We start from the raw sequence: 27,801 nt of genomic DNA, 5'->3' as shown, positions 1-27,801 counted from the left end.
TCACAAAGAAGAGAGATAGACAGAAAGATGGAGTCCTGCGCTGTATGAGTCAGCGGGCTGCGGGGGTGGGAGGATGTGCCAGTGTGCATCGTTGTGTTGCAGGAAGGAGGGGTGCTGGTCATGCAGCACCAGCTCCTTCAGAGACCCGTACAGGTTGTAGGGCTCCGCAGAACCCAAGCCAGTGGCCGAGCGGTAGATGACACAGTGCTGGGTACCTCCGTCCACCACCACCAAGCAGGCACCGCAGCCCCGCTGGCTGCTCTCACGGATGAGGAAGGTACCCTCTCGCCTGCCGTTCAGCATTTCCTCAGCCTGCGAGCGGTTGATCTTGCCCACATACCAGGTTCGTTCCTCATGGTGGGGAGGTCATCCTCATCCTCCATCAGTGCATACTGGTCGTCAGGCTCATTTTTGATTCCCAACCACTCGTTGATTTTCTTCTGCCCGGCGCCTTTCTGGCTGAGCCAAACCAGGTACAGGGCTCGGATTTTGCGCAGCTGCATGAGGTCTGGCTTCAGGCTGTTCATGCGCTGATCGATCTCCCAGTTGTCCAAGGCCTGTGTCCGCAGCTCCTGTTCCAGCTTCCTGCAGCTCTCGTGGATCTCGGCGATGCGAGACTTGCACCGTTCTGAGCTCAGCAGGATCCTCTGCATCTCGTTTTCATTGCCCTCACGCCGGAAGCGCTCCAGATACTCCCTGCGGCACTTCTCTGGAGTCTGGCCCTGCTCTGCGAAGATCGTGATGGTTTCATTGGAGGCTTTGATTGCGGTGCTTCACCTGCAGCTCCTGGGAGGTGCGTGTGTGCTCCTCGTAGAGCTGGTCCTACTCGCGGCTCTTGTCCTCCGCTTCAAACCAAGGTAGCAATTTCCCGCCTTAAGTCACGTCCAAATACTCCGAGACTGAGGACTATAGGGCTGACTACATGTAGTAACAGGCTCACCTTCTAGCCCTGGGCGCCTTGGCGACCTCCACCATCCCACAATCCTCTGGGCGCCCAGGCGTCCTCCACCATCCCACCATCCTCTGGGCGCCCAGGCGTCCTCCACAATCCCACCATCCTCTGGGCGCCCAGGCGTCCTCCACAATCCCACCATCCTCTGGGCGCCCAGGCGTCCTCCACAATCCCACCATCCTCTGGGCGCCCAGGCGTCCTCCACAATCCCACCATCCTCTGGGCGCCCAGGCGTCCTCCACAATCCCACCATCCTCTGGGCGCCCAGGCGTCCTCCACAATCCCACCATCCTCTGGGCGCCCAGGCGTCCTCCACAATCCCACCATCCTCTGGGCGCCCAGGCGTCCTCCACAATCCCACCATCCTCTGGGCGCCCAGGCGTCCTCCACAATCCCACCATCCTCTGGGCGCCCAGGCGTCCTCCACAATCCCACCATCCTCTGGGCGCCCAGGCGTCCTCCACAATCCCACCATCCTCTGGTTGCACACTTCCGGTTCCTCTAGCTTCTCCTTAAGCGGTGTTTCCTTCAGTCGCGTTGGTCCAGGGCCTCTAGTTGGAGAGGATTTTTCTGTTCTACGGCGTTGATAGCTGTTGACTATTTGGAATCAGGGAAGTTTCGGGAGCACTGCCGCTGCCATGAACATGTCGGTCCCAAGCGCACTCATGAAACAACCGGCCATTCAGTCCACGGCCGGCGCCGTCCTGGTTCGCAATGAGAAAGGTACTGTGCTGGGCCGTTTTCCAGTCGGATCTTCCCCTTCCTTCCCCAGCGCCCTCCACACCTACTCCGGGCGACCACCCCACCCCGCAGACCCTTAAGACCTTCCCCCGTCGAACTCGCACCCTCTATCGCGTTGCCTAGGGGCGCCCCTAACCGCTCCCCGGGGGGCGGGCCAGCCTGGGCGAGAGGCCTGGTGTTTCTCTGGTTGTTCTGGTCGTTGCGGCATTATGGTAGCTGGCTTTAAATATATATATTCAGATATAAGGTGAAAATAAGCTTTGTGGACTAATAAAGCCCTAGGGGGAGGAAATGGTAACATTGACTCTACTGGTTAGGTGAGTCTATTTTCATCTCTTACTAGAGAGACTCGTAGCATATAGTATTCCCATACGCAGTAGAAGCTCCCACCTTTTCCGACTTGGCTGGGAGTTTGCCTAGTGGCTTGGTGGCCGTGCTCTGGTTCACCAAGGTGGGTTTGTGCTTACCAGGAAGCCTGAGAAACCTCCTCTGGGGCTTTCGTTGTAGGCAGACCAGGGAGAGGAGGTGCTGAACAGAAGGCAAGGCTTTGAGAGGACTCGGGAGGCACACACCTGGCTCTCATCATTGTTGGAAAATCTCCCGATGCAGATCCGAACCTAACACCATTGTCCACTGTGGCACAGAAGTCACTTTCCAAGGTCCAGGTTGCGTCTGCATTTTTTATCCTCGGAGAGAAAATGAACAGGTAGAAGAGGTTCCCCAGGGTGGCAAATGGGAAACATATGTATGTGGCTGTGCTTCTGTCTGTTTCCAGACATGCTAGGGCTTGTGCCTCTTGAACTGTAGAATAAAATCCCCATTCTTACTTCTTGGCTCTTAAGAAATCACTCTAGAAATTCATTCTCTAGTTCATCTGGCTACATGTGGTCAAAATGCTCCAAGAACATGTGTGGAAGGCAGTGAAATACAACAGCAGTTAAATCAGCACTCTAAGAAATGGTTTTGGATAGTTAAATCTCTTGAATCTTGATGAAGTGATTAAACCATATTCCAAGATAAAACGTAGGGACTGTATGAGACCGTAAGAGTCTTTTACCAATCCCGCTTGAATTTCATAGCATGGTGGCCTGTGTTAACAGAGTTGTTACAATGCAAGTTACTAAGAGCAAAGCCCGGGAGAGGAGCTATGCCAAGTTGAGACACTCTTCCTTTGGGTCCCTCAGAGTTAAGAGAGCTTTGCATTTCCCCTGTATCTGGGGCTGGAGCATGAGCCAGGGCCTGTGTTGACACATAAAGCAAACTCTTTTAGAACACAGAAGGGGCTTTAGGAAGTTAAGTGTAAATGTAATAATGATGGAAAGGAATCTCATTTATGATAAATCAGCACTTGTGAGTACAAATTACACCAAATCATTGAGCTACTTCCTTGACCAGCATTATTTTTATTCGCTCTGAAGTAGGGCTGGAAGAGTACATCTCCTCTCCCAAGCTCCAGATTGGTAAGTCCAATGCCAATTAGTCATCTCTACCTGCATGTCTCCAAAACACCTCAGATACATGTCCATGATCTTCCTGCCAATGCCCAGTTTTCTTTTCCTGATCCTGGCAAATGTCATCACCAGCAACTTACACTCCAAATCCTGGAACCATCAACTTCAATGAGTATTTGTTGACTACCTCCCTTGGATCTCGCACTGGGAGAATATTTTGATATGCATTGTCTAATCTTTGACTTTTCTTATTCTTCATACCAGCCCTTTACTCCTACTTTCCCATATCCAACCTGACTTCAGTTTGATCAGCTTGATTGCCACAACATGTCTTTCCTCCTCCTCCTCATCCTTTCAGCAGCTGGCATCCTAATTATTAAGTTTTTAAAACCTCTCCATCCATAACAAAGTCCACGTCCAACTTGCCATCCCAAATCCTACATGATCTAGCTCTGACCCAATTACTTCCCTTTCCCTACTTCTATGCCCCACCCAAAAAACTCAGTCTTCACCAAAACTAACTGGGCCTTTCTCTACCATGGTGTCCTGCCCAAGATGTTCCATTTCCTTGGTGGGCCTTTCTCTTGTTCTAAACTTTCTGAATTCTACCCAGCCTCGAAGGTCCAGTTCCACCTCCTATCTTTCCAGTCTTCAGTATCTCCTTAGATTGTAATCATCTGCCTCTCCTATACTTCCAGAGTGCTTGCTTTGTATTGTGATGGTCACAGCCAGCTCAGAAAAACTCAGTGTGATGTGCCAGAGGGGGCAGGCTCTATGTAGAGCCTGTCTGGTTCCACTACTAATCTAAAATAGGGCAATACATCATTGATCATAATCCCCATGATCTTGGATTATCATGCCCTGAAACTGTGGGTGGAGAGTATCCCAAACCAGTGCATCTCCAGGAGCTTTGCTGCTTGATTTAGCTAAAAAGGAAAAAGTTATTTGGAACACATAAATGTCTTGTGAAAACCAAACAAAGCAGAACCTTGGTCTAAGTACAGTAAGATCATCGAGGGAGCTCACAGGGAAAGGTTATGGAGCAGCTAAGTAGGTTGAGGAGGGTTAGCTGGAGAGGGTAATAAATGAGACAACTACAGCAGTGATAACATCAAGGCAGGTCCTGAAACAATTGTCACATTATTTGTTGGGCTGCATTAGGTAATCGTCCTACTTTGCCACAGCTGGTATGAAATCAAGTAACTTGGCCAAGATTTCTATGTGAAAACATGGAGGCATTCGTGGTCACAGGTGGTGGTAGAACTTTATCTGAACTCAGATGACATTTAATCCAGGGTAAAGTTCAACAGGGTGAAAAAGCAAAGGAAGTAGAGCAAAACTGGGACCCAAACAACATCAACATTTTTCTAGTAAAGCAATGCTCTATGTTAAGTAATACTGACATTTGAAGTCATTTATATGATGAGAGATAAAAGTATTCGCTAAACTAGTGGTGCCACTGAAATGGGCAAATGTTTCTCCCCTGAAGATACTGTTGTTTATTTATGAGGACACCTCTGTGAAGGTGTCCCTACTCCCACAGCCACCCTGCCCAGGTAGTCCCGCCCTCCTCTGAAACGCATGCATCAGTTACAGCATTTCTCAGACTGTATTTATGTGTTAAGTGTTTTTTGTTTGTTTCCCCTCTAGACGGAGGGCTCTTTAGAGATTCCCAGGCCATTCCTTAAGTGTTTTTGCATTTTTGCCTGGCAGTGAAATTCTCAGTTTTGTTTTGTCTTTTAATATTTACTGTTCCTTAGTGAGGCCAAAGAGCAGAGTGAGAACCAGGAGGAAGAATGGGAGCCCTTTCAGCTGGAGTCCTCCCAGGCCAGAAGGGAACGAGAGGAGAAAATGTAGAGTCAGACAAGGGAAAGCTTGCCGGTCCTTCCATGAATAGGGGAGTCCATGGCTTCCCCTTGTGAATCTGGGTGACTTACCCATTCAGTTGCTTGCTCCCTCCCCCAGGCCCAGGCAGTCTATTTCCTGCCTCTATGAATTTGCCTCTTTTTGGTATTTCATTTAAGCATAGGCACACAGTATTTTTTCTTTTGAGTCTGGCTAATTTCACTTAGCATAATGTTTTCAAGGTCCATCCACATTGTAGCATGTATCAGAACTCCATTCCTTTTTATGGCTGAACAATATTTTGTTTTGTGTGTATACCACATTTTGTTTATCTCTTTGTCCATCTACTGATGGACACTTGGGCTCTTTTCACCTTTTGGCTGTTGAGAATAATGCTACCATGAACATTGGCATTAAATATGTTTGAGTCCCTATTTTCAATTCTGTGGGGGCATGTACATATGAGTGGAATTGTTGGATCAAATATTCTAGGTTTAGTTTTCTGAGGTACTAACAAACTGTTTTCCGGAGGGGCTCTGCACTATTTTATATTCTTACCATCAGCACACAAGGGTTCCAATTTCTCTACATCCTCACCAACCCCTGCTATTTATTTTTATTTTTTAAAAAATTATAGCAATCTCATTGTGATTTTGATTTGCATTTCTCTAATGACTGGTGACATTGAGTATCTTTTCATGTGCATATAGGCCATTTGTATATTTTCTTTGGAGACATACCTATTCAAGTCCTATGCCCATTCTTAATTTGGGTTTGTCTTTTTGTTGTTGAGTTGTAGGAGCTTTTTATATATTCTGGACATTAAGCTCTTATCAGATATATGATTTGCAAATATTTTCTTCCATTCTGTGGGTTGTCTTTTTACTCTATTGACAGTGTTCTTTGATGCACAGAAGTTTTGTCCAATTTATTTTTTCTCTTTTGTTGCCTGTGTGAGTGTTGGTTTAGATTTTTGGAGAGATTATTTGTTGATGTTAGGTAAGCAGGATGGGCTTTGCTGAACATTTAGAACTTTGATCATGACTAGACCAGACTAGAAATAAACTTGTTTATGGAGCTGTTTATGGACCCACAGCACAGACGTTCACGCTGGATGGCAGAAGTCTGGAGAGTCCAGATGTCACCGTTGTCTCATCAAGGGATGCTCTTTGGGACCATTATTCTTTCAACAAGTCCCAAATGGCCTCAGTTTATCTAAGTGGCTGACTCAATTAGGGGGGAAATTATCTGCAGCTTGTTTTAAATGTCAATTTTAGCTGAATTGTCCTCAATATCCTAATGCCTATAAGAGGCATAGCCTCACCAGTTTTACAGTTGATTTTTCTTTCTAGAGATAACCTTTTTTTCCCTCCTGTTTCTGAAGGGGACAATAAGCTTGGGCAATATGTGCATGTATATGTTCATGTGTGTGCATGTGTGTATGTGTGTGTGTGCATTCATATAAAGGCAGTGGGCTCTGCGGATGCCGGTGAATTCCCCAAGTACCCGAGAAACGCAGAAAGCCATCTTTGCCTTTTCTGGACTTCACATATAATTTCTTGTATAATTTCTTGCCACGTTTAGGAAGCAAAATCACAAAGTGCATCCAAGAACCTATGGAAAAATTTGGGGGGCAAAATCTCCATGACAGATACCCTTTCTTTCATAGTTTGTGGAAACTGCCGGCATAGTGACTTAATCAGTACAGCAGTTTAAAGACACGAGCCATACGATTTCACTACATTCATCTTCCCATGCAAGCGATATCAACGTGGAAGAAGTGTTCTAAAAGAGCAGAATTGGAAAATATTTAAATAAGCCATTAGTCCTGCCAACTCAACACCAGGGCATCTTGACCGCACATTTGGAACTACAAGAAACAAGTCATAAACCTCTGAACTCTGGGAATGATTACATCTGGCACGAGAAGAGGCAGGGTGGGGACTGGCAAGCCAGCCACAGCTGATTCTGGGGTGCTTTTCCAGCCTCACTGGGAGAGGGATAAGTGAGGCCAAGGAGCCTGGACAGCCATTTATCAACTGAAGGAGAAGGGCAAAGGCCACAAGAAAGGGTAAGAAGAAAAAGAGAAAGAATGGGTCCAGAACCAAAATGCTGTGCAGATGAAGGAGAATAAAAGAGGAATAGGGCTACCACCCCTCCTCCCCCCACAGATCCACCTCACTAAAAATAAACGTGACTGTGAATAGTGGGAGTGGGAGAATCCAGAAATTTTATAAATTGGTACTTCTCCAACTTGAATGTGTTTCAGAATAACCTGAGGATCTTGTTAGGGTGCAGATTCTGATGAAGGTGGCCTGCGGTGGGGCCGAGTTTCTATGTTTCTAACAAATTCCCCTGTGAGTAGCAAGGCTATAAGTTAAAGATCAGGTAGAAAAAGAATGAAGAGGGAAATGAAGGAGGGATGGAGGGCCATAACCCCAATACTATTCCTGTGGCTCATGCCATGGAACCACTCCCAGAGAATGTCCTTTGGATTCTTTGCAATAGTATCTCCTTAGTAGGGTCCATGACAGAATTTTCTCTTGTGAGAATTGTAGCCATTTACTTCTCTTGAATCTGTGTGACAAAAGGTGACACAGAGTGTTGGAGTGATCCATTCACCCCATTTAGTGGAGGGAGACACTGTGACTTTAGGGTAGCAAACCCCTCACACCAGAGACATCAGTGTTCCATGGAAAGGGCTGGGACAGAATAAGCTACATGAAATCTAAATGTCTAAGTGAGCAGAAACTCAGCCCCACCCCAGACCATCTTCATCCGAATTTGCATCCTAAGACATTCCTCGCAATACCTAGTACATTTTGGGGGGGTGAATCTGATGAGTTAGAGCAGCGGTTCTCAACCTGTGGGTCGCGATCCCTTTGGCAGTTGAACGACCCTTTCACAGGGGTCGCCTAAGACCATCCTGCATATCAGATATTTACATGACGATTCATAACAGTAGCAACATTACAGTTGTAGTAGCAACGAAAATAATTTTATGGTTGGGTCACAACATGAGGAACTGTATTTAAAGGGCCAGAAGGTTGAGAACCACTGAGTTAGAGGAATGCATATCCGTCCAAAGAAGCACATGTGTGCTGCTCAGGAGAGCCAGCATGGGCTTGCCTGCCCAACACCCCCCAGAGAAGAGAGCACAGCATTTATCTGCCAGTTCCTCCCTCTCTCTCCCTCTTCTCACCCCAATGCTGAAGGAGCTATAAAAGGGCAGCTATGAGAGTACCTGAAGGCCAAACTCTACCCTCTTTTCATGTCTCTCTTTGATCATATACACTTCTAAAACATGCTTTAACACATTTCTTTTACTGTGAACTTGCATGTTCATAACTTTTGCCAATTTTAAAAATTGTGTTTATATTTTCTTATTGATTTGTAAGAGCTCTTTATATATCAATACAATTAGGCTTTTCTTGTATGTGTGTGGTTAAAGTTTTGGACATATGACCTTCAAAGATGCAGATTCTACTCATGCTCTTTGGGCATCAGTTCTGTGGGTCACTGGAGTCCCACAAATATTAAGGCTGCATCACAAGCACCCCAAACTAAGTGGTGTGTTGAGAACAAGTAGAGGTTAAATTGGCATCACCAACAGGTGGCTAAAGATTTCATGAATATTTAGTGCCTCATGAAAATTTGATGTATCATCTTCTTCATGAATATTGAGTGCCTACTTGGTTCTTCCATCCATTCCAATCTGTTTAAGCATTATGTTCTACTTTTTTGCCTAACGTTTCTCACATGATACCTATTTCTAAACTAGTTTTATCTTTCTCATTTATTTGTTTCTCTATTTTTTTATTGTAGAGTTGAATTTTTTTTAATTGCAACCATTCATTACCTTCCCCAAGGCAGTTTGCAAAAGATTTGGGATGCGATATAAGAGGCCCATTATACAATTAAAAGCCGTCTTTCTTTCTTGAACTGAACTTTGTCTCTCTTTCTTGACTTGGTCTCTTGTGTTAGGCACCAGATAGCCTGGCCAGGGAGATCAGCAGTATTCCTCCTGTCAAGGCCCAGTAAAGCCCACATGTTAAGTGCCAGGAGAATTTGTATGTTCTGACAGCAAGATGGGGGCTCCTTGGAGGCCATCCTGAGGCCATTCTGGCGCAGCCTTGGTGGAAAGTATGATTGTCAGAAATTAGCATGGTTTCGAATGGCACCAGATTCTCACTGCGCACACCTGCACTCTGGAGGTGGTGGAAGGGTGCTTTTTGGCACCCCTACTCAGTTATGTGTTAATTCTGTATAAAGAGAAAACTGTGATTGAGATAAAGATTGGAAACATAAACAAATCCCATCTCCTAACATTTGTGACATCCCATATAATTAATGGGCACAAGTGAAAACTTAAATTGCCCTCATAAAGTGAAAGTAGTTATTGGAATAAACGTTATTCCCCCCACTTAATAGGAATCATTAGGCTTTTATTTTACATGGAAAGGGTGGATCAAAGGCATTAAAGACCCATTATTTTATGACAAAGCAATGTTTTATTGAGTTTTCATGAATTAAAATAGATCACGATCTTTTCAAAGTTCAGAAATAAAAGTGAATAAATTTAGGAAGAGGATGTAGCATGGAAGGGAAGAAAATGAAAATACTAGAAGTTCTTTGCCCCTCCTCCCACTCTTGTGCTTGATAGAAACACAGAGATGAATCGTTTTCATTAGCTAAGCATATTCTAATGTTCTATTGGCTAAATGGAAATCTTATTATAGTCCCTGGTGGAATAATTTAAGCTAGTATTCTTTATGTGGCTGTGCATATAAATATCTAACTTCAGACTTTTAAGCAAGATCCAAATCAAACAAAATTAGTTAATTTCATCTTTCAGTAAGACATTGTTCAACTAACACACAGGTGTACTCTTTGGAAAGAAGCCAGACAGAAAAATACTTGAAACAGACTACAGAGAAATTACTAGAATTTACTAAAGACCATAGGCTACAGTTTTAATTACTTAAAGAGCAATTTATTCAAATAGCCAGGAGGGTTTAATCTCAGCTGAAAATGTTTGGGTAGGTTCCATGTTAGTTTCACCTTATTCTAGAATCTAAATCTTGTGTTTTTTTTTCCTTCCCAAAGTACCATATTGCTTTTTGGGTGATGCCAATAAATACAAAGTTCTTATTAGTTGAAATATGGGCAAACAAGAAATACTCACTCACTGTCTAGATACTCTTGATCTACATGTCTAAAGTACTTAGGATAAATGATACCTATGCCTCTTTGTTCTGCAAAGAGAGCCGAAAATCTCCAAAGATTAGACTTTCTTGCAGAGCTTCCAATAATAATACTTGATTACACAAGCAATTGATGTAGTAATAATTTCAGATAATAATAATGCCCAGCACTTAAACATTTGTCATCTTCAAAGTGTTTTAACCAGTTTAACCCTCCTAAAACCCCAGTGAAGTAAGGAAGTTAGCAAGCAGTCCATTATTCTTACTGCTCATAGTCTTGAGCTCAAACCACCAAAGTGTTTGCTTCCTCCTGTATCACTTGGATCCAGCCAGGTGGATGAATTGTGGAAAACATTTGTTTCACCGTTTCATTTTATCTCACATAATCCAGGAAGTTGGCAGAGCGCTGCTCTGTTCATATTCTTAGATTTATTTTTTTACATGATAAACATTAGTTTAATTATCTTAATGTCACAAAAATATCTGGTGGGTACCTTCGGTAACACACCTGAAACACAACTGCAAGGCCTCTGCCTTCTAATTCTAATTCTAATTCTAATTCTAATTCTAATTCTAATTCTAATTCTAATAATTTAATAATTCTAATTCTAAGAAACTGTATTTGGGAGTGTCCTCAGTTGTTATGGTAAGGCCCTCTGCCTGAAAGACAGTTGAGAAATAAGAGAAACTTTGAAGCCCTAACTGGTTTGGCTCAGTGGATAGAGTGTCTGCCAGCAGACTGAAGGGTCCTGGTTTTGATTCTGGCCAAGGATACATGTCCAGGATGCAGTCTTGATTCCCAGTTGGGGGCAGACAGGAGGCAGTAAATCAGTGATTCTCTCTCATCCCTTTAAAAAAAAAAGAGGAATTTTGAAAGCATTTGTTTATTTTTTTAAAAATGTTTTTATTATTTTTTTAGAGAGAGAGAAAGGGAGAGGGATAGAGAGATATAACCGGATAGAGAGAGTATCATCGATCGGCTGCCTCCTGCATGCCCCCCACAGGAGATCGAGTCTGCAACCCAGGCATGTGCCCTGACCAGGAATCAAACCGATGGCCTTTTGATTCCTGGGTCAGTGCTCAATGGTTGAGCTACAACGGCTGGGCTGAAAGCATTTAAATCTCATCTACATGGAAGAGTTTGGAGTTTTAAACAAAATTATTCAGATTTAAGAGGAAAGTACTTAAACATTTTTGATAAAATTGAGTTATTACTTGACTTTTACATCAATTTGAGAAAAGACTAATGGAAAGCAATCATTGCTCCTAAAACCTGCTCCTCTTGATGCTGAGTTTAAAACTCTACTTGAGGCTTGGTTTAGAGAATTCCAAGGAATAGTTACTATGTTAGCCACGACAGAATAGAATTTATTGTGATAGCAAATTAATTACAGGATCCCAGTGGCTTACCACAACAAAGTATTACCTGTTCCTTGTGAGTCAGCAAAGAAGTGGGATGGAAGGGGGGATCTGCTCTTGGGTTCCAGCTAATGGGTGCTCCACCATCATGTAGCCACATCCATTTGGAACACCCCTTATCCATCAATGCAAAGGAAGAGAGAAACACAGAGAAATCACAACTGCTGTTCTATGATTAGGTCTGAAGGGGACAAGTATCATTTCTAACCAGAATCCATTGACCAGAAGTAGGCTACAAGGAGAGCAAATGGGCCACATGGTGAGCATTATTGCCTCTGCCATAGTTACTATGAAATCTTTGTTATATTTTATACATACATCATATTTTAAGTAGTTGTGCTATATGTAATATATATCAATTTATAGACATAAAGCACATTGCATGTATTTTACTTATATTTAAATGTAAAGTAAAATGTATATTTCCCTTCTGATTTCCATGACCATTTTAGGGGAGTAATCCCATCAGGAAAACCATTTGCCCCAATACAAATACAAAGAACATTAAAGAACTGACTCTAATGTCTGGGCTAAGAACACTTACCTTCATCACTGTAAGTCTATTGAGTGGAGAGCTTATCCCATGTTCTTTGCATCTTCAACCAAAACCCACACTGCACACTCTCCTACTGAGACAATTCTGACAGTGGAGTTTAATGATATTGATGCTGGAGCACAGAGGGTAAATGCTATGTCCCAACCATTCACCACATTCGATTGAGAGACAAGCCAGGATTCATTAATGTTTTGGCTGCAGCATGGTATCCACAAGCTCAGGGTCCCATATCAAGAAAATATGTGCTAAAAAATAACCTTATTTAACAGTGGTGGGGGTGGGGTCAATGGGATCTATTTTCAGGCCATTGTAAGGTTGGTCAAACCACTGAGGGAGCAAGGCTGAACACCAAAAGATGCTAACTGGAGCCTAGTGCTGCTGGTTGAGCCCAGACCATGGTGATGGCTCTCTCTGCCTAGCATTTCTTTTCCCTTCGCCCCTCTCTTGGGTTAGCCCAGATGCCTGCAGTCTGAAGAACTGGCGTGACTGTAAGCCAGACCCAGCCTGCTCTTCAAAACTCTCCCCTATCCCCTCCCTCAGGGAAGACCCCTTAACCTCCCTCTCTCTCTTGTTTCTTGGGGTTTTCTGTCCCTCAGAGTCTTGCCCGAGGTCTGGGGTTTGAACCGTGTTCAGACACTGGGAAGCAGAGGTTAGGAGCCCATGGCTGCAGGTCTGAGGAGCTTTAATTAGAGGCTTCTCCAGACCACCCGCCTGCCAGCCTCTCCAAGCCCCTGCCGTCTGCATCCCAGAGGGGCCCTCGCCGCTGTGGGTGGCAAACCACAGCAGGACGCCTGAAGGTAGTCAAGTGGGCCTGAGGAGGCCATCAGACCTCAGCTGGTTTTAATCCTATAAGACCGAAACTTAACATATGAGGCGGGCAAGATGAAAAGTGCTTTGGGGTGGCATCAGTGTTCCATGTTGGACTCCAAGTCCCATTGGGTCACATTCAATGATGATAATAATGAGGCTGATAACAGTGATGCTAGCAATCATAGCCACCACATGATGGTAACAGAGACAGAGCAGAAGCCAAAGGGAGAATCCTGATCCTTGTCTGGGGATGCCTGCTGCATGCGTGTTGTCCTTGATGACTGAACAGGAAACCCAAGTAAATGGCATCCAGGGACAGCGGGGCCTCCTGGTCCAGCAGCTCTGCTGGAGGCGCTGCCCATGCATCTCCATAGTCACCCTCAGGCCCATGTCTGGTTGCCCAAAGCTGAGCCTGGGAGTCCAGCCAACATTCCGCTGACTCCTCCCCAGCAGAGTTGGCCTGAGGTTCCTGGAGACACTGGCCTAGAGAGTCCAGGAGCATTTGTCTGGGTTTCCTCCCGAGGAGACTTTGGCACCTGGAGACAGGATGACCAATTCACAGCAAGAGCCAGTGACCCAGAGCAGACAGATGACGCACCAGAAAAAGCATGTTCTCATTCCCTTGTGTTACTTGGTAAGCTCGGTACAAAAAAGACAGACCTTCCTCAGAGCTCTGCACGCCTTCTCCTGCCCCCAGCACAGTCCGGAGCTTGGTCACCATACCACACAGGCTGCCTTTGTACCCCCCTCTCTCCTCAGAGCTGTCATCTCCCCTCCACACCCTCCTCTCACCCACTCTGGTTTCAGAGGACAAGCTGGGTCCTCTTCCTTTCCAAGGCCAGTCACTCTACTTTGCCCTTGGCTTCCCCATTTCCCCCATTTTTCCTCTTTTCGAACCATCCAGTCTTCTGTTGTGTATGTTTAGCAGCTCCGCCCACTTGGTCTATGGACATGCTCCAGTCATTCTTGTCTTAAAACAGAAATTCATGATATCATATCTCTCCCATCTACATCCTCTCTTCTTTCCTTACCTCCCACTTACATCCTAGCTGCCCCATTTTTTGCTGTTTTATTCTTACTGTTGTTATAAAATATATGTAAAATAAACTTTACAATTTTAAGTGTACAGTTTAGTGGCGGTAAATAAATTCCCATTGTACAGCCATCACCACCATTGGTCCCTCTCTGAGTCGCTGTAAGTTGGCTGTCACCTGCACCACTGAACCGCACCTGCTCTTGCTGAGCTCATCAGCAGCCTCCTGGTTGCTGGATCCAGTGGAAGGCCATTTACGTCTTGTCTAACTGACCTCTTTGAGGCATGTGCTGCTGTTTGAGGCATTGCTTCCTTTTGGAATGACTACTGCCTGGCATTGTGGCCTCTCAACGCCTCTCGTTCTTACCACCCACCTGGCCACACCCACTGTCCATCACAGGTCCTCTTCCTCTGCCTTAGATTCTGCAGCTCCTTGGGAATGCGCCCCCAGCTCCCTGTGCTTCATTCCACATGTCAGTTATCTCTTAGTTCTTCGGCTGGGTCCCTTCAGTGCAGGACCCCCTGTACTAAGGCTGAATGTCAATGCCCAAGGTCTTTCTCAGCAGAGAGTTGGTCCAGAAAAGATTCTGGACCATCTCTCACCTCAAATGAACTTCTCTAGTGTCCATAACCCGGTAGCAACAGGTACCTGAGGGGTGTCTGGTTGGTAGAAGAACTGGACACGTTGGGAGAGTTGGTGACTGACGGCACAGACAAGTTAATTTTGTAGTTCTTATGAAGCAAAGAAGAAATCCCCAACTCACTGCAGGCAAAACAGATGGCCTGCAGATGTGGGAACATATACTGACCTCCCATCTTTGCACCATCCTCAGGACTCTCCCTGATTCCTCTAAGCAGAGCTGGGTTCTGCAGCTGCCAGCCTCGTAACCCGCTATTTTAGAAGACAGGAGGAGGGAGTCCCTGTGTTCAGGGAAGCACAGTGTGAAAATGAAGGCTTTCAACACCCCTGAGGGGAAAGAAAAGAGGACGGAGGATAGGCGTGGGCAAGAGCACGAGCTGGTGAAAGGCCCACAGGGGCCCACTTGCTTCTTGTCTAAATTTAACAGTAAATGGCATTAACCCCGCCATACAATGACCAGGAATACACAGCCCCTGCCACACACGGGGGCTCGGAGGTCTCTGTAGAATGAGATGGACCTGGGAGAGTTTTCCCTGGGACTGGCTGACTCGGGGCCTGATGTCTGCAGAATCAGCAACAGCCACCCAATGTCAGAATACTGTGGCTATACTTAGCCAGCCCTGGCGGTAACTGCTGGCATCTAAGGGAAGGATTTTTGAGGGTTTAATATAGTTATAATTGTAAACTGTTGTATGGTCAGTTCCCACAGGGACCAGGAAGACAAAACCCTTGGGAATGATTGGTGATCCTATGTAGGGAGCACTCTCCACTTTCTCTCTCTGGACAATTCCTGCTGATCTTTCAAGACTCGACTTATGTGTTCCCCCACTGTGGGAGGTCTTCCCATCCCTGACAGTGAGTTTCACAGGCCCTCTTCTGTGTTTCCTGGGTATGCCCTTCTGCCATATAATTTTTTTTACATGTGTCATAATCATCCACTAATCTCTCTGTCTCATCCCTTGGACTGTGTACTCCCTGAGGGCAGGGCACCTGTTTCTGATGCCTATCAGAAAAATCTGGATAAATAAATGAGTGATGAACGAATGAAGATTTGAGGTGACTGGTTCTCAAGAGCAAGACTGGGAAATCGTTCTCTAACAATGGACACACATTGTTGGGTGTGTGGGAAGCCCCAGATGGTTAAAAAGCATCTGGAGCTTACCAAGCAAGAGAAACACTGGGTTGTGTAACCAGGGCCTCAGAAGGAGCAGGGGTTATTTCACCAAATGCTCTCTGTGAAATAGCAGGGAACATAAATTACTGGCACTGACTAGGTGAGGACCTGTTCCCAATGTATGACCCAGTCTTACATAGCATTAAGCTGGACAGGCAAACATGTGTTTGTTTTGTTCTGTGTTGTTCTGAACAATTTTATTACTTTTTTTTTTCTCCCCAAGAGACCGATCGACTTAAGGAGAGCATCTCTGATAAAGCCATCTCTATAACCTAATGAATTCACTAAAAACATTTAAAACCAATTGCAGGTCTTTGTCAACAACTGTGGCCAGTATTGGTTCACTTATCCTGGGTCAGACCATTGCTTGGTCTGAGATAGAGCCCAGGATTGCCAATGTAACATCCCCTCCATCATACCAAAGGGTCAGAACGTAGGTCCATGGATGGAACAAACATTAGGCCTTTCCGTTGCTATCAAATCAGTTGTTTTTATATTTATAAAAAGCCCCCTTTGCAAGCCTATAATGACAGGAAAGTTAGATTTTCTACATAAAAGAAGGAGGCCTCAGCAAAGGGGATAAGACATTCAAGTTCTGTGCATGTTGGGGCAGAAGGAGGTAAAGATTGATGCGGGAAGTGAAACCCTATCATCCTGGCTGTGAGACCCAAAGGCTTGTCTGGAGCAGGGGAAGAAAATAGACCCAGCCCGCAAGCCTGGTGGGCTACTTAGCACCCCAAGTTGGAAGATCCAGGGCTGGAACATTCTCACTGCTTTTGCATTATTTCATTAGGCTGTTGACAAATAAACACATGGAAACAATCCACAGTCGGGCACTGATTGCATTTTCCTTCAGAGGCATGGCTGGCCTGGTCTTCTGTGAAAGATTACCTTAATCCCTCATTGACATCTGACCCAGCCTCACATTTTCCAAAGTCTCTTAGTCATGTTTTTCAGAGGGATTTGACTCCTGTTCCCTCTACATGACTTTGCACACAGTGTTCACCTCTCCCTTTTTCTCTGTCCTCGAGGCAGGCTGACAACTGAGCTGACTTCCACAATCATGGTCCTTAACATAGAAGCCACCCCCTCCATGGTGGCTCATGCAGTAGCCCCACCATCTAGGAGCCATATTTTCCAGAAGCAGACTTAGCTCTTCTTTATTGATAATGTGTACAAAACTAGAATCTTCTCCATCAGAATGTAAACACTTAGGGTATCACTATTTCTGTATGTCCCATCCTCCCTAACATTTTGCTGGCTATACAATGGGTCTCAGTCTACGCCTTTTCACTCATTGATTGAGGGTCTAGCAGCCTCAAGCCTATGTAATAAAAGGCTAATGTGCAAATTGACTGAACAGCGGAACGACTGGTTGCTATGACGTGCACTGACCACCAGGGGGCAGACGCTCAGTGCAGGAGCTGCCCCATGGTAGTCAGTGCGCTCCCACAGGGGGAGCGCTGCTTAGCCAGAAGCCGCTCACGGCTGGTGAGCACAGCGCTGTGGCGGGAGCTTCTCCCGCCTCTCTAGCAGCGCTAAGGACCCCTTGGGGGGATGTCCAACTGCCAGCAGGCAGACATCCCCCAAGGGGTCTCGGACTGCGAGAGGGTGCAGGCCAGGACAAGGGGGACCCCCCCCCCCACTGCACGAATGTTGTGCACTGGGCCTCTAGTAGTACATGATAAACTAATTTCTCTTGTATGCATTTGGAATGATGTTAGTTATGTCCCATCCTTAGGAGACTAGGAAAATGGTCATTAATTTTCTGAGTTCTGTGGTTCAGATGAGCAAGGCTGGTTGAGAAAGGCAGGCAGAAGTTGGGGTAACCAGTGGCAGAATGAGTGCTGAACCATTGAACCTCATTCTGTCCACAAGGACGGTAATTGAACTCCTTCCTTGCACAAGGCAGAGCAAGGTTCACTAAGAAGCTAGTGAAGCGTAGGCATCATGGTTTCTCACTTGCACAGGGGCTCCTTCAAAGGCACAGTACTTAATCTTATATTTCTAATTTTAAAATATTTATCTTAAAGGGACCTTTCTCTTCCCTCCAATTGAAAAGACTTCAGTCCTCACAAGACCTGTTTCTCCCCTGCTGCCTGTGCTGTGCTATAAGGGGTGAGGGTGTGAGAAATGTTGATGCAGGTTCTGCCTCTCTTAGGAAAGAGATGGGACATGAACATCAAAGATGAATAATTACCAGAGTAACTCCCAGATGTTTGGATGGTGCCTTTCCTACCCAGGATAAGTTTAAGACCAGCTATTTCTGTTTCAGCCACAGTTTGACTTCTTAGAATTGAACACCCACATCTGGTACAGCCATTGCCTGCAGTGTCCACAGGATAACTGGAGGGAAAAACTTCAATTACCTTGGCCTAGCCAGTAAAATCTATTGATCTTGGAAAGCCATTGTATTAGTCAATGTAACTTTCAATAACTTTTCTAACAAAGGATCCTACAGACTCAGCTGCTTAACCCAACACAGCTCCATTTCTTGCTCACATAGTCTGATGTGGATTGGATGGCTTCTCTCGCATGCACTCTTCCATGCAGTAACTCAGGGATCCTGGCTTCTTTATAGCATGATGCTGCTATTTAAATACATTGAACGAGAGAACCCTGGTGAAGGCACACCAGCCCTTTACTGTCTTAACCCAGAAGTGGCCCACATCACTTCTGCTCATATCCATTGGACAAACTCAAATCGAATGCCTCTACCTAACTATAGAGAAGGCTGGGAAATGTCATCTTTATGCTCTGGAGGAGAAAAATGAGATCGTATTTGGAAAACACGGAAACAATTGTTTCTCATTGCCTTGAGAATGGTGATGGGTGGCTCTCCTCACGGTGTGCAGAAGAGTGAGCTGGAGGTGAGGAAAGAATTGTTGGCTGCACAGGACTGGTTCTGGAGAGAGACTGCTAAACTGAGGAGCCCTTTGTTGATCTGAGATGCGATTGCTGGGCTGTGGCCCAGATAACCTCTCTTCTGGAATGGAACCATTTCTCTGACATATGAATCCCAGAGAACTTCAAACCCTAGTCCTCACAGATGTGCCCCCCGCCCGCCCCGGGGCATTTTCTTGGCCATGTCTAGAGCCTGGGGCCATGTCACCAGTGCCTTTCAGAACTGATGTTGGAAAATTCCTCAGGTTGAACTGTTCACTCCCATAGTGTGAACAGCAGCCTAGAATCAGGTTAACTTAGGAACCTGCACTGCAGTTTTCCACCAGATCATCGTGAGCGGGGGCAGGAGGTGTTTCTTGGGCGTTCGTCATTCCGTATGTGTTTGCACAGGCTTTCCTTTGAGAGAGCATGCCTCTCAACCTGACCGTCTGTTTATGCACAGGCTTCCTGATTCACTGTTCACTAGTTAAAATGTCCAGTGTGGAAAGTATTATGATAGCTATGCAACCACCATAGATTAGAAGCAGCTATTGCTTCAGATAGGATCTGAGTTACCAGAAAATTGGGCATGGGCTGGATTAACAACTTTATTCTTTTCTCTGCTCTTGTTTATCATTTTTTACTCTTGGGAGGTGAGTTCTATGTGTTCCTCATGGAGTGTCCCATGGCATTGACATCGGGGATCAGATATATGGCCATGCAAAAACTATTTATAGCAGCAAGTAAGCTTTTGAGCATTGAACTTTTAAAATGTTTCATTCTCAAGCTTTGGCTCATTACTCAAGAGGTGGAGATCCCTTTGACAAAAACAACAAAGCAAAGCTCACTAAGCATTCAGACAGCCCATGTCTGGTGACCTTGACTTTGTGTGTTTTGAGTCCCTTAACTATCCATGATTGTTGAGTATGGAACTTCAGCCTCCTGCAGGTTCCCTTGTAATCTTATCTTACAATACAACATGGTTCTGTAATGAAAGGTAGTTGGGTTCCCACGAAGGGTCATACAGTTTGTGTGAAGCATGAAAGCGCTTGGCCAAGCGGGTTTGTCAGGCTGGAATGCAGCCCTCCCTGCTCTCTGGTCCTGGGCTGTGTCAGCCCAGAGGATAGGACACCTTTTTGTAATTCAGAAACGGGCACCCTTTAGCCCAGAAGCACCGTACAGTGTATGTGCCATACCCCTCACCAGGCCTGCTGTTTCCCATGCCCTCAGCTTCCAGTTGACATTTGGGTTTCTTTAGTGACACCCAAGGAGACAAAACCAGAGGTGGAGGAATGTCTCCCCAAATACAATTTCTCTCAAGTTTCCAAAATCCTCTATTTACTTCCAGCTTCTTCAGTGATATTGCTGCCCACAAAATCCAGCACACATGAAGGATTCTCTTGCACATTCCACCCTATAGAACAGTGGTTCTCAACCTTCCTAATGCCGCGACTCTTTAATACAGTTCCTCATGTGGTGACCCCCAACCATAAAATTATTTTCGTTGCTACTTCATAACTGTAATCGTTGCTACTTCATAACTGTAATTTTGCTACTGTTATGAATCGTAATGTAAATATCTGATATGCAGGATGTATTTTCATTGTTACAAATTGAACATAATTAAAGCATAGTGATTAATCACAAAAACAATATGTAATTATATATGTGTTTTCCGATGGTCTTAGGCGAACCCTATGAAAGGGTCGTTCGACCCCCAAAGGGGTCGCGACCCACAGGTTGAGAACTGCTGCTATAGAAATGTGATGTACAACATGACAACATTTTGTGACATTAACTTCTGTTTTACCTCCCCATAGGGTTAAATATGATCTCCTTCCCTCTCCACTCAGCCAATTTGAACAACCAGGCTATTCTGTGCTCAGTCCCCAAGGACAGGGATGGGAAATCTAGGCAGCAGAGAAAAATCAAGAATTGTCTTGATGTGCATTTCCAGAAGCTGATACTTTGAGGGAAGTGGGGAGGACTCTGTGTGTAGACAAGATGGGAGGACACCCTGAGTGAGAGCAGAGATTCCCACTCCTGGTCTTTAGAGAGGATCTCCCTGGTGAAGGAGGTCTGTGGTCTGCCTGTTGGTGATTCTGTCTGGGAGGATTCCCCTGCCCCAACATGGCACCAAATAAGCCCCAAGCCCTCAGGGTGGCACAGGAAAGCTGAGAGAATACTCATATCTAAAGGGTCTTATGCCTGGAATGAGGATGCTCTGAGGACCTGTGGTACCTGAAAACGGTTCACCAGGTGGAGTGATGGCAAATTAGCATGGGCACGATGCTTCCTCCCACCCAGTCCCTTGGCATGGTGTAAGCTTCCCAGAATACAGACACAATCCTGAGGAAAACAGGTGCTTGAGACTAAACTTCTGTCACTGCAGGTGAATGACACTCAAAATAAACAGAGTTATAGAGAAACAGGTGAATTGCACACCTCAACACTGAGCAGGGATTCAAATGTAGGAGCTGTATACATCCAATCCTCTTCCCACCTTTCCCTCCCCACCACCCCTGCACCCCCATCTCTGTCCTCCTTTCTGTATTTCTATCATGCACCCACTCTCTATGAAGGAAACCAAGGAATGCTGTGGGCTGCTGGGGTGGTGGGTGGGCGTGAGGGGCCATAGGGCTGAGCCCAGATGTTACTGAACATAAAACTAGTTTGAGGAAAAGCATCTGGGAGTGTCAGCTCAGCTTGGGTCTTCTCACGTCCTGTAGCCTGTGGCCAGAGCGAGATGCGGGCTCAGGTTTTAGCATGGAGCAAGTTCTCCGGCCCTGCTGTCTCAGCTATCCGCCCATGGAGATGTTTTCTGGCTCTTCATTCTATCCTTCTCTGTGGGTTCTTTTTGTCTCAGTCCGTAAACTCCACAGACATATAACAGGAATCCTAAAGCCCTCCTCTCACATGTTGACTTCTAATTAGCTTTCAGTCTCCTTTCTCCCTTCTCATGCCACTGTTTCCAAGGATTGCTAATACCCTCCATTTTTGTACTTTCTCACATTTCTTAATATACAGGACTCCTGCTTCTACTGATCCATGAACACTACTATTGCTAAAGTCACCGTTAATTTTCTCATTCCCCAACCAGACATTTCTGCTGCATTTGACAATGTTCCTCATTCCCTCATTCATTCTTGAGGCTCTTTTTCATTCATGAAACCTTTTTTAGATCTTCCTCATGAGCCCAATGTCCTCAGTTCTTTGATTTCCTAGAGTTCTGTCTCAGGCTGCCTTCTCTTCAGACAATAAATACATATTCCAAACAACCTCATCCCATAGTTTTTTTTAAAAAGTCTTTTTAAAAAAAAGCCTTCAGCCCATACATACGTCTCTGAGCTTTTGACGTCAATTGCCTGCTGGACATTTCTATTTAGATGCTCTGTGGGCATCTTACTGAAAACACATGCAAACCTTCATGATCTTATCTGCAAAATCAGCCTCTCAACATTCGGCGAAGATGCTATTCCTTTCTTGTTGGACCCCGGAAGTCATCCTCATTCCTCCTTTCCCCTCACTGATCAGGTCAGCTGGCCACCAAGTCTTGTCTCTTACTCTTCAACATTGCTGCAGGCCAGTCCAGGCCTCATCACCTCTCCTCTGGCTACTGTGGTCACCTCTTTCCTGGCTCCCTGTGTGCAGCCTTTCCACAGCAAACCCATCTTCGCTGTTGCAACCAAGATGTTTGTTTTAAAGCGAGGCCTTTGTTTTTATTATCATATTTTGCTTTTATAAAAATTGTGGTAAAATACACATATAACATTTACTATCTTAAGCATTTTTAAATGTATGGTTCAGGGGCATTAATTACATTCACATCGTTGTGCAACCATCCCCACTATCCATTACTCCAACATTCAACTGAGAATCCACCATGTAATAGAGGCTCAATATGTGTTTGATGAATAAATGACAGAGGTGACAAAATACCTCTAGAGGAGCAGTTCTCAAACATGGTGGTCTCAAGTCCCTTGCAACTTCAAAATCATTGAGGACCTGAAGCTTTTAGTTATCTATTAACAGCTACCATATCTATATATATAAAAGCCTAAGTGACCATCGCAACCAAATGAACGACTGAACAGGCTGTGTGGGGCGACCAGGCCGGCAGGGGGGTTAGTGAGGGGCGACCAAATGACTGAGCAGCAGGCTGCTTGGGGCAACCAGGGTGGCAGGGGGCTTAGTGAGTGGCGACCAAATGACTGAACAGCAGGCTGCGTGGGGCGACCAGGCTTGCAGGGGGGTCAGTTGGGGGCAACCAGGCCAGCAGGGGGGCAGTTAGGGGTGACCAGGCCAGCAGGGGGAGCCAGTTGGGGGCGACCAGTCCGGAAGTGGGGGCAGTAAGGGGTGACCAGGCTGCTGGGGGGGCAGTTAGGGTGACCAGGCCGGCTGGGCGGGGCAGTTGGGGGCGACCAGGTTGGCAGAGGGGGCAGTTAGGGCAATCAGGCAGGCAGGTGAGTAGTTAGGAGCCAGTAGTCCCAGATTGTGAGAGGGATGTCTGACTGCCGATTTAAGTCGGGCCTAAACTGGTAGTTGGACATCCCCTGAGGGGTCCCGGGTTGGAGAGGATGCAGGCTGGGCTGTGGGGACCCCCTCCCCCATGCACGAATTTCGTGCACTGGGCCTCTAGTTATAAATAAGACTGAAAAGTAAAAAATTATTAATACACAAAAAATACCAATCATAAACATTTACATGTTAATAAAAATGTAAATTTTTTTTACATAAATGCAACTCCTTTCAGAATAAGGCTGATGGAAGACTGCAGTTTTCATATCTGCTTCTACATTCAGACCGTTGAGTCATAGTATTCTGGTTGAAGTAAATTAAGGAAATCCAGGCATATAGTTGGGAAAGGAAGGAATATTTTAATGATCTTTTAGATAATTGTGGATACTCTTCTGTGATTCTATACCAAAACTCAACCAGCGGTGGTTTCTTAAAGGCTAGCAATACCATGGAATCTGAAATCACATGAATGAACCTCTTGTACTCTGTTATACTCTCCTATTGGTCTGTCTTGCCCTTTGAACAGAAATTTTACACATGCACAATTTTGTAACATACTATTACATTGGTCATTTTGAAATCATTGGTTGGCTGAATTAAGCCAATCTTCCACATGTTGACTGAGACATTTTGTTACACGCTATCAAAAATCACATTCATTAAATCATCACCCATCTTCTTAGAAAAGTATTTAGGTATTGGAAACCTTTCAAGTTCATTATGGCAGATGAAAGATTTCCAAAAGTCTGACTTAATTTAGAAGCTTGAATTTTATCATTGGGGACCAAAACTGTGAGTTCTCCTTTAAATGATAGCCTCATTTCATTCATTTTCTTTTTTTTTTTTAAATATTTTTATTGACTTTGGAGAGGAAGGGAGAGGGAGAAAGAGATAGAAACATCAATGATGAGAGAGAATCATTCATCGGCTGCTTCCTGCATGCTCCCCACTGAGGATCAAGCCCATAACCCGGGCTTGTGCCCTGACTGGGAATTGAACTGTGAACTCCTGGTTCCTAGTTAGACACTCAACCACTGAGCCATGCTGGTGGGGCTCATTACATTTTATTAGGCGTCCAGGTCTTCCCTTTGCTCCCTGTGGACTCCGGAAGGTAACTCTAACATCTTTCTTGGGGAAGGTGTCTGAGTGACATAGAAAACACATTTTTAGTTGTGCTGTGGCCCGCAGCTGAGTGCCTCCTTGCCCTGCTCTGGTCAGACACGGAGCAGCCTGCCTCACCACCCAATTGGGTTAGCTCAGCCATTAAACCCTGTTTGAAGTTTTATTTCCCTCTATGCTTGCTATCTCAATGGGCAATCGCTCCCAGGACATTTTGTAACAAATAACATTTTCTGCTGAGAACACAGGGCTGCAGCCGGGTCCCATTTGAGAGCCTAGCCCGTCCCTTCCCCCAACATCTGAACCTTATTCTTTACCGCTCCTTGTTTTTTTCTCTTTAACAATGTTACTTATTCCTGAGGACCTCACGTGTACAGAACTGAGGTATCCATACGCCTCAGTTCATGTCGCACTACCACCAAGCCTTCCTTGTCTTTTGTTTATCCCGTCTCTATCCCATCCTCTCCCCCTGCAGGAACCCACTGGTATTGTAAGGCTGAAATGCCAAGTGCTGCCCTGACATTGCTGAGGCTCACAGGACCCCAGAGGCCTAGCTGTGGGCTCCCCCACACAGTGGGAAAGGCACCGCTCCTGTCAGCTGGACCGGCTGCACCCCACCTGGTCCTTACCCGGTGGGTTTCACCTCCCTGACAGCCTATGGAATTATTCAGACAAGCCCATCACGTCCTCCTGGGGGACCCAGGCGCCCCCCTCCCCCCCCGGCCCCTCTGGCTCACTGTGCTCCTGAGCGCAGCCCTGGGTGCCCCTGCGTAGCGTGTGGTGCCTCCCCCAGGCTGAGGCCGTGTGACTGATCACTGCCATTGGTCTCTGCGCAGTGTCGGGGAGCCCTCCTTCCCCAGAGGGCTGGCAGCAGGCGGTGGGAACAGCACTCGGCTCATTTAGTGCCCCTACTTCCAAACCAGCTTTCGTCATTTTACCTGGATGAACGCATAGCCATCTAAAGTGCGCGGTGCACTTGGCCTTTTGCATGCGGTGTGATGCTATAGAGCTCAGTTTCTTACTGTAGCTCTTGCTCTCAGGGCCCGCCACATCCCTCTGCCCCTCACGGATACTGCGCCTCTTGTGTCCTTTGGAGGGCTTCCTCTGTTCTAAGAGTGGTGGGGCAGGCTGGGAGTGCAGGGTGATCACCCACCTCTGGCCATCGCCCCTTCCTCCCTCCCCAGAGCAGCCCTCAATCAACAGTCCTGGGAACACCCAGCTTTCTTACAACTCGGGTGCGGGTGCGCTGGGCCGCTGGCTTTAGGACAGCTGAGCACAGGTGAAGACTGCACTCACTCTTGGGGCTTCAGTCCATATGAACGTCATCTCTCGTCTGAGTGGGGTGGTCTCTTGGGAGGGGTGGGGGCAAGGAATGGGCAAGGCAACACCACAGCCAAGAGGAGCTCAGCTGGGAAACCGAGGCCAGCTGCCTTTTGCGCATCTAACAACTGTCCTGTTGGCATTCATGGTTTTCCAGACTCAGGCCCTAACCAAGAGCCTACAGGTGGCCCCGGATGGAGGAAAAGGGGACAGTGCCCAGCCTGAGGCCAAAGAGCCTGGAGGGGTAGAGCCAGTGCCCAGGGGCCCCACAGAAGCCCGTGTTTTCATTACTAAGCAACTTTAGGAGGAGTGTGTTTGGGGAAAGAAGGGCGGTGGGGTAATAAGTCTGCAGTAATGGCTGCCATGTGGAGGGAAGGCAGTGTTACCCAGCTCCGAACTAGAAAACATGGTTTATATTTTCAACAGTTGGAGAGAGAAATGAAAACGGAATATTTGCTGCACCTGTGAAAACATATTTGATCACGATGGCAAGTCCAGCATTCTTAGTGTGGGATTCATATTTCATAACTCGTGTTCAAACAAGAAAAATGATTATAATGTTAAGTATTTCCTGAGTTTATTTTGATGGATGACAGAATAAGTACTGTATCTTTCACTCATTAAAATACAGATTGGTGTAATTTAATAAATGAACTTAATACACAGATGTTCCAGGCTGTTGTAGCAGGGTGTATATTAATCAACTTCTTTATATATGATCCTCTTTTATATTTTTTAAAGAAACTTGCAGGAGCCAAGAATTTATTAGATTTGCATGCTCTGGGACGGGGATCCGATGTCAGGTACATGCAGGAGTGTATTAAGATGAAACGGAGCCAGAGTCTGCAGAAGGGCCAGGCCCCCCAAAGGTCATCCCCAGGCTCCCGGCGGGCGCTCGGGGTTGTCTCACAGCCTGCCCCGCACCAGGTCTGCTGAGTTTGCTGGCTGCCGCCACTGTCCCACGGCCGCTCAGAGGTGCCTCTGAAGATCCAGGTGGGAGGGGGTGGCCTTGGGGACTTTGGTAGCCCAGACTGGACAGCGGCTCAGAGGGGCCCCCAGGACCCTTCTCAGGGTCTCCGGCCACCCCCAATGGCCGGCCTTCCAGGGTGTCACCCACCCTCTCTTTCCTCGCTGTCTCTCAGCAGCAGATTTGGGTGGTGCTTTGTTCTCTGTGTGCTGGTTTCACGGGAGGGAAGCCTATCTTGCTAAGGAGACCAAACTGACGACTGGAGCTGTGCCTTCTCCAGCTCCCACACTGTGCTTGGTGAACCCAAAGGGCCTGTACTGGATCCATGTGTCAGAGTCAGGCCCTACCTCCCCGCTGACGAAGCTTGGGTGGGGGACCCCGGAACGTGGCTCAGCCACTGTGGAGAGTGCAGGTTGGGACAGGGAGGCAGCGCGAGGACGCGTCACCGCTCTAGTGAGGGACAGAGAAAGGATGAGAGGCGTCACCGCTCTGGCGAGGGACAGAGAAAGGATGAGAGAGGTGACTTCATTTCAGTCACCCTCTTCTCGCACATCCTGCTGGAGAGTGACCTCAGGGTCAGGGGAGTGGTCCCTGACGGTGGGGGCTGGGGGAGGTGTCTCGGCAGCTCATGTTTGCAGTCTGCTCTGTCCACACAGAGCACTTAGCTGCCTCTCAGACCCCCTTGGACACTCTTGGTGGTTCTGGAACTATACTTAGATTGTTTAATGCACCCCACTGGACAGGGACCCCTGCAGGGCCAGGGGCCACAGCTCACCCAGTTTATTTAGGCCCCCCTCCCTCATCAGAGTTTAGCCCAGGCCTCCCCCAACCTTCCCCCTTTGCCCAGGTAGGTTGCACAGGTTGGTTTGCCCAGCACATGTGAGATGAGCCTGTCCCCCAGAACTCGGGCACTGGTGTCCCTCCAGCTCCCCCCAAGGATGGGTGCTCCCTGGCAGCTGCAGCCTGAGCCAGCCCTTCCCCCCCGCAGCCCCTCCGCACCCCTCGGGGGCTCATCAATCACACGGCAGGTCCTGCGGGTGGGTAGTGGCGCTGCTGTCACATGCCTGTTTGCAATAAGCCCCGGCCATAATCATTAATCATTCATTGAGGCTGTGGTTAGCGGCCCTCCGTCAAGTGGATGGTTTCAGGTTTTCCAGGCTAAGTGCCTC

At 46.6% G+C, this 27,801-nt stretch overlaps 1 pseudogene; it reads right to left on the bottom strand.

Annotated features, from left to right (window-relative positions):
* On the bottom strand, positions 1–25,508 carry LOC102430525 (annotated as a pseudogene).
* Between the last annotated feature and the right edge of the window lie 2,293 nt (positions 25,509–27,801).

This window comes from Myotis lucifugus, unplaced genomic scaffold, assembly GCF_000147115.1.
Source record: "Myotis lucifugus unplaced genomic scaffold, Myoluc2.0 scaffold_94, whole genome shotgun sequence".
In the NCBI taxonomy this organism is placed as follows: Eukaryota; Metazoa; Chordata; class Mammalia; order Chiroptera; family Vespertilionidae; genus Myotis; species Myotis lucifugus.
The sequence above is the reverse complement of the archived record's forward strand: the minus strand, read 5'-3'. Positions and strand labels throughout refer to the sequence as shown.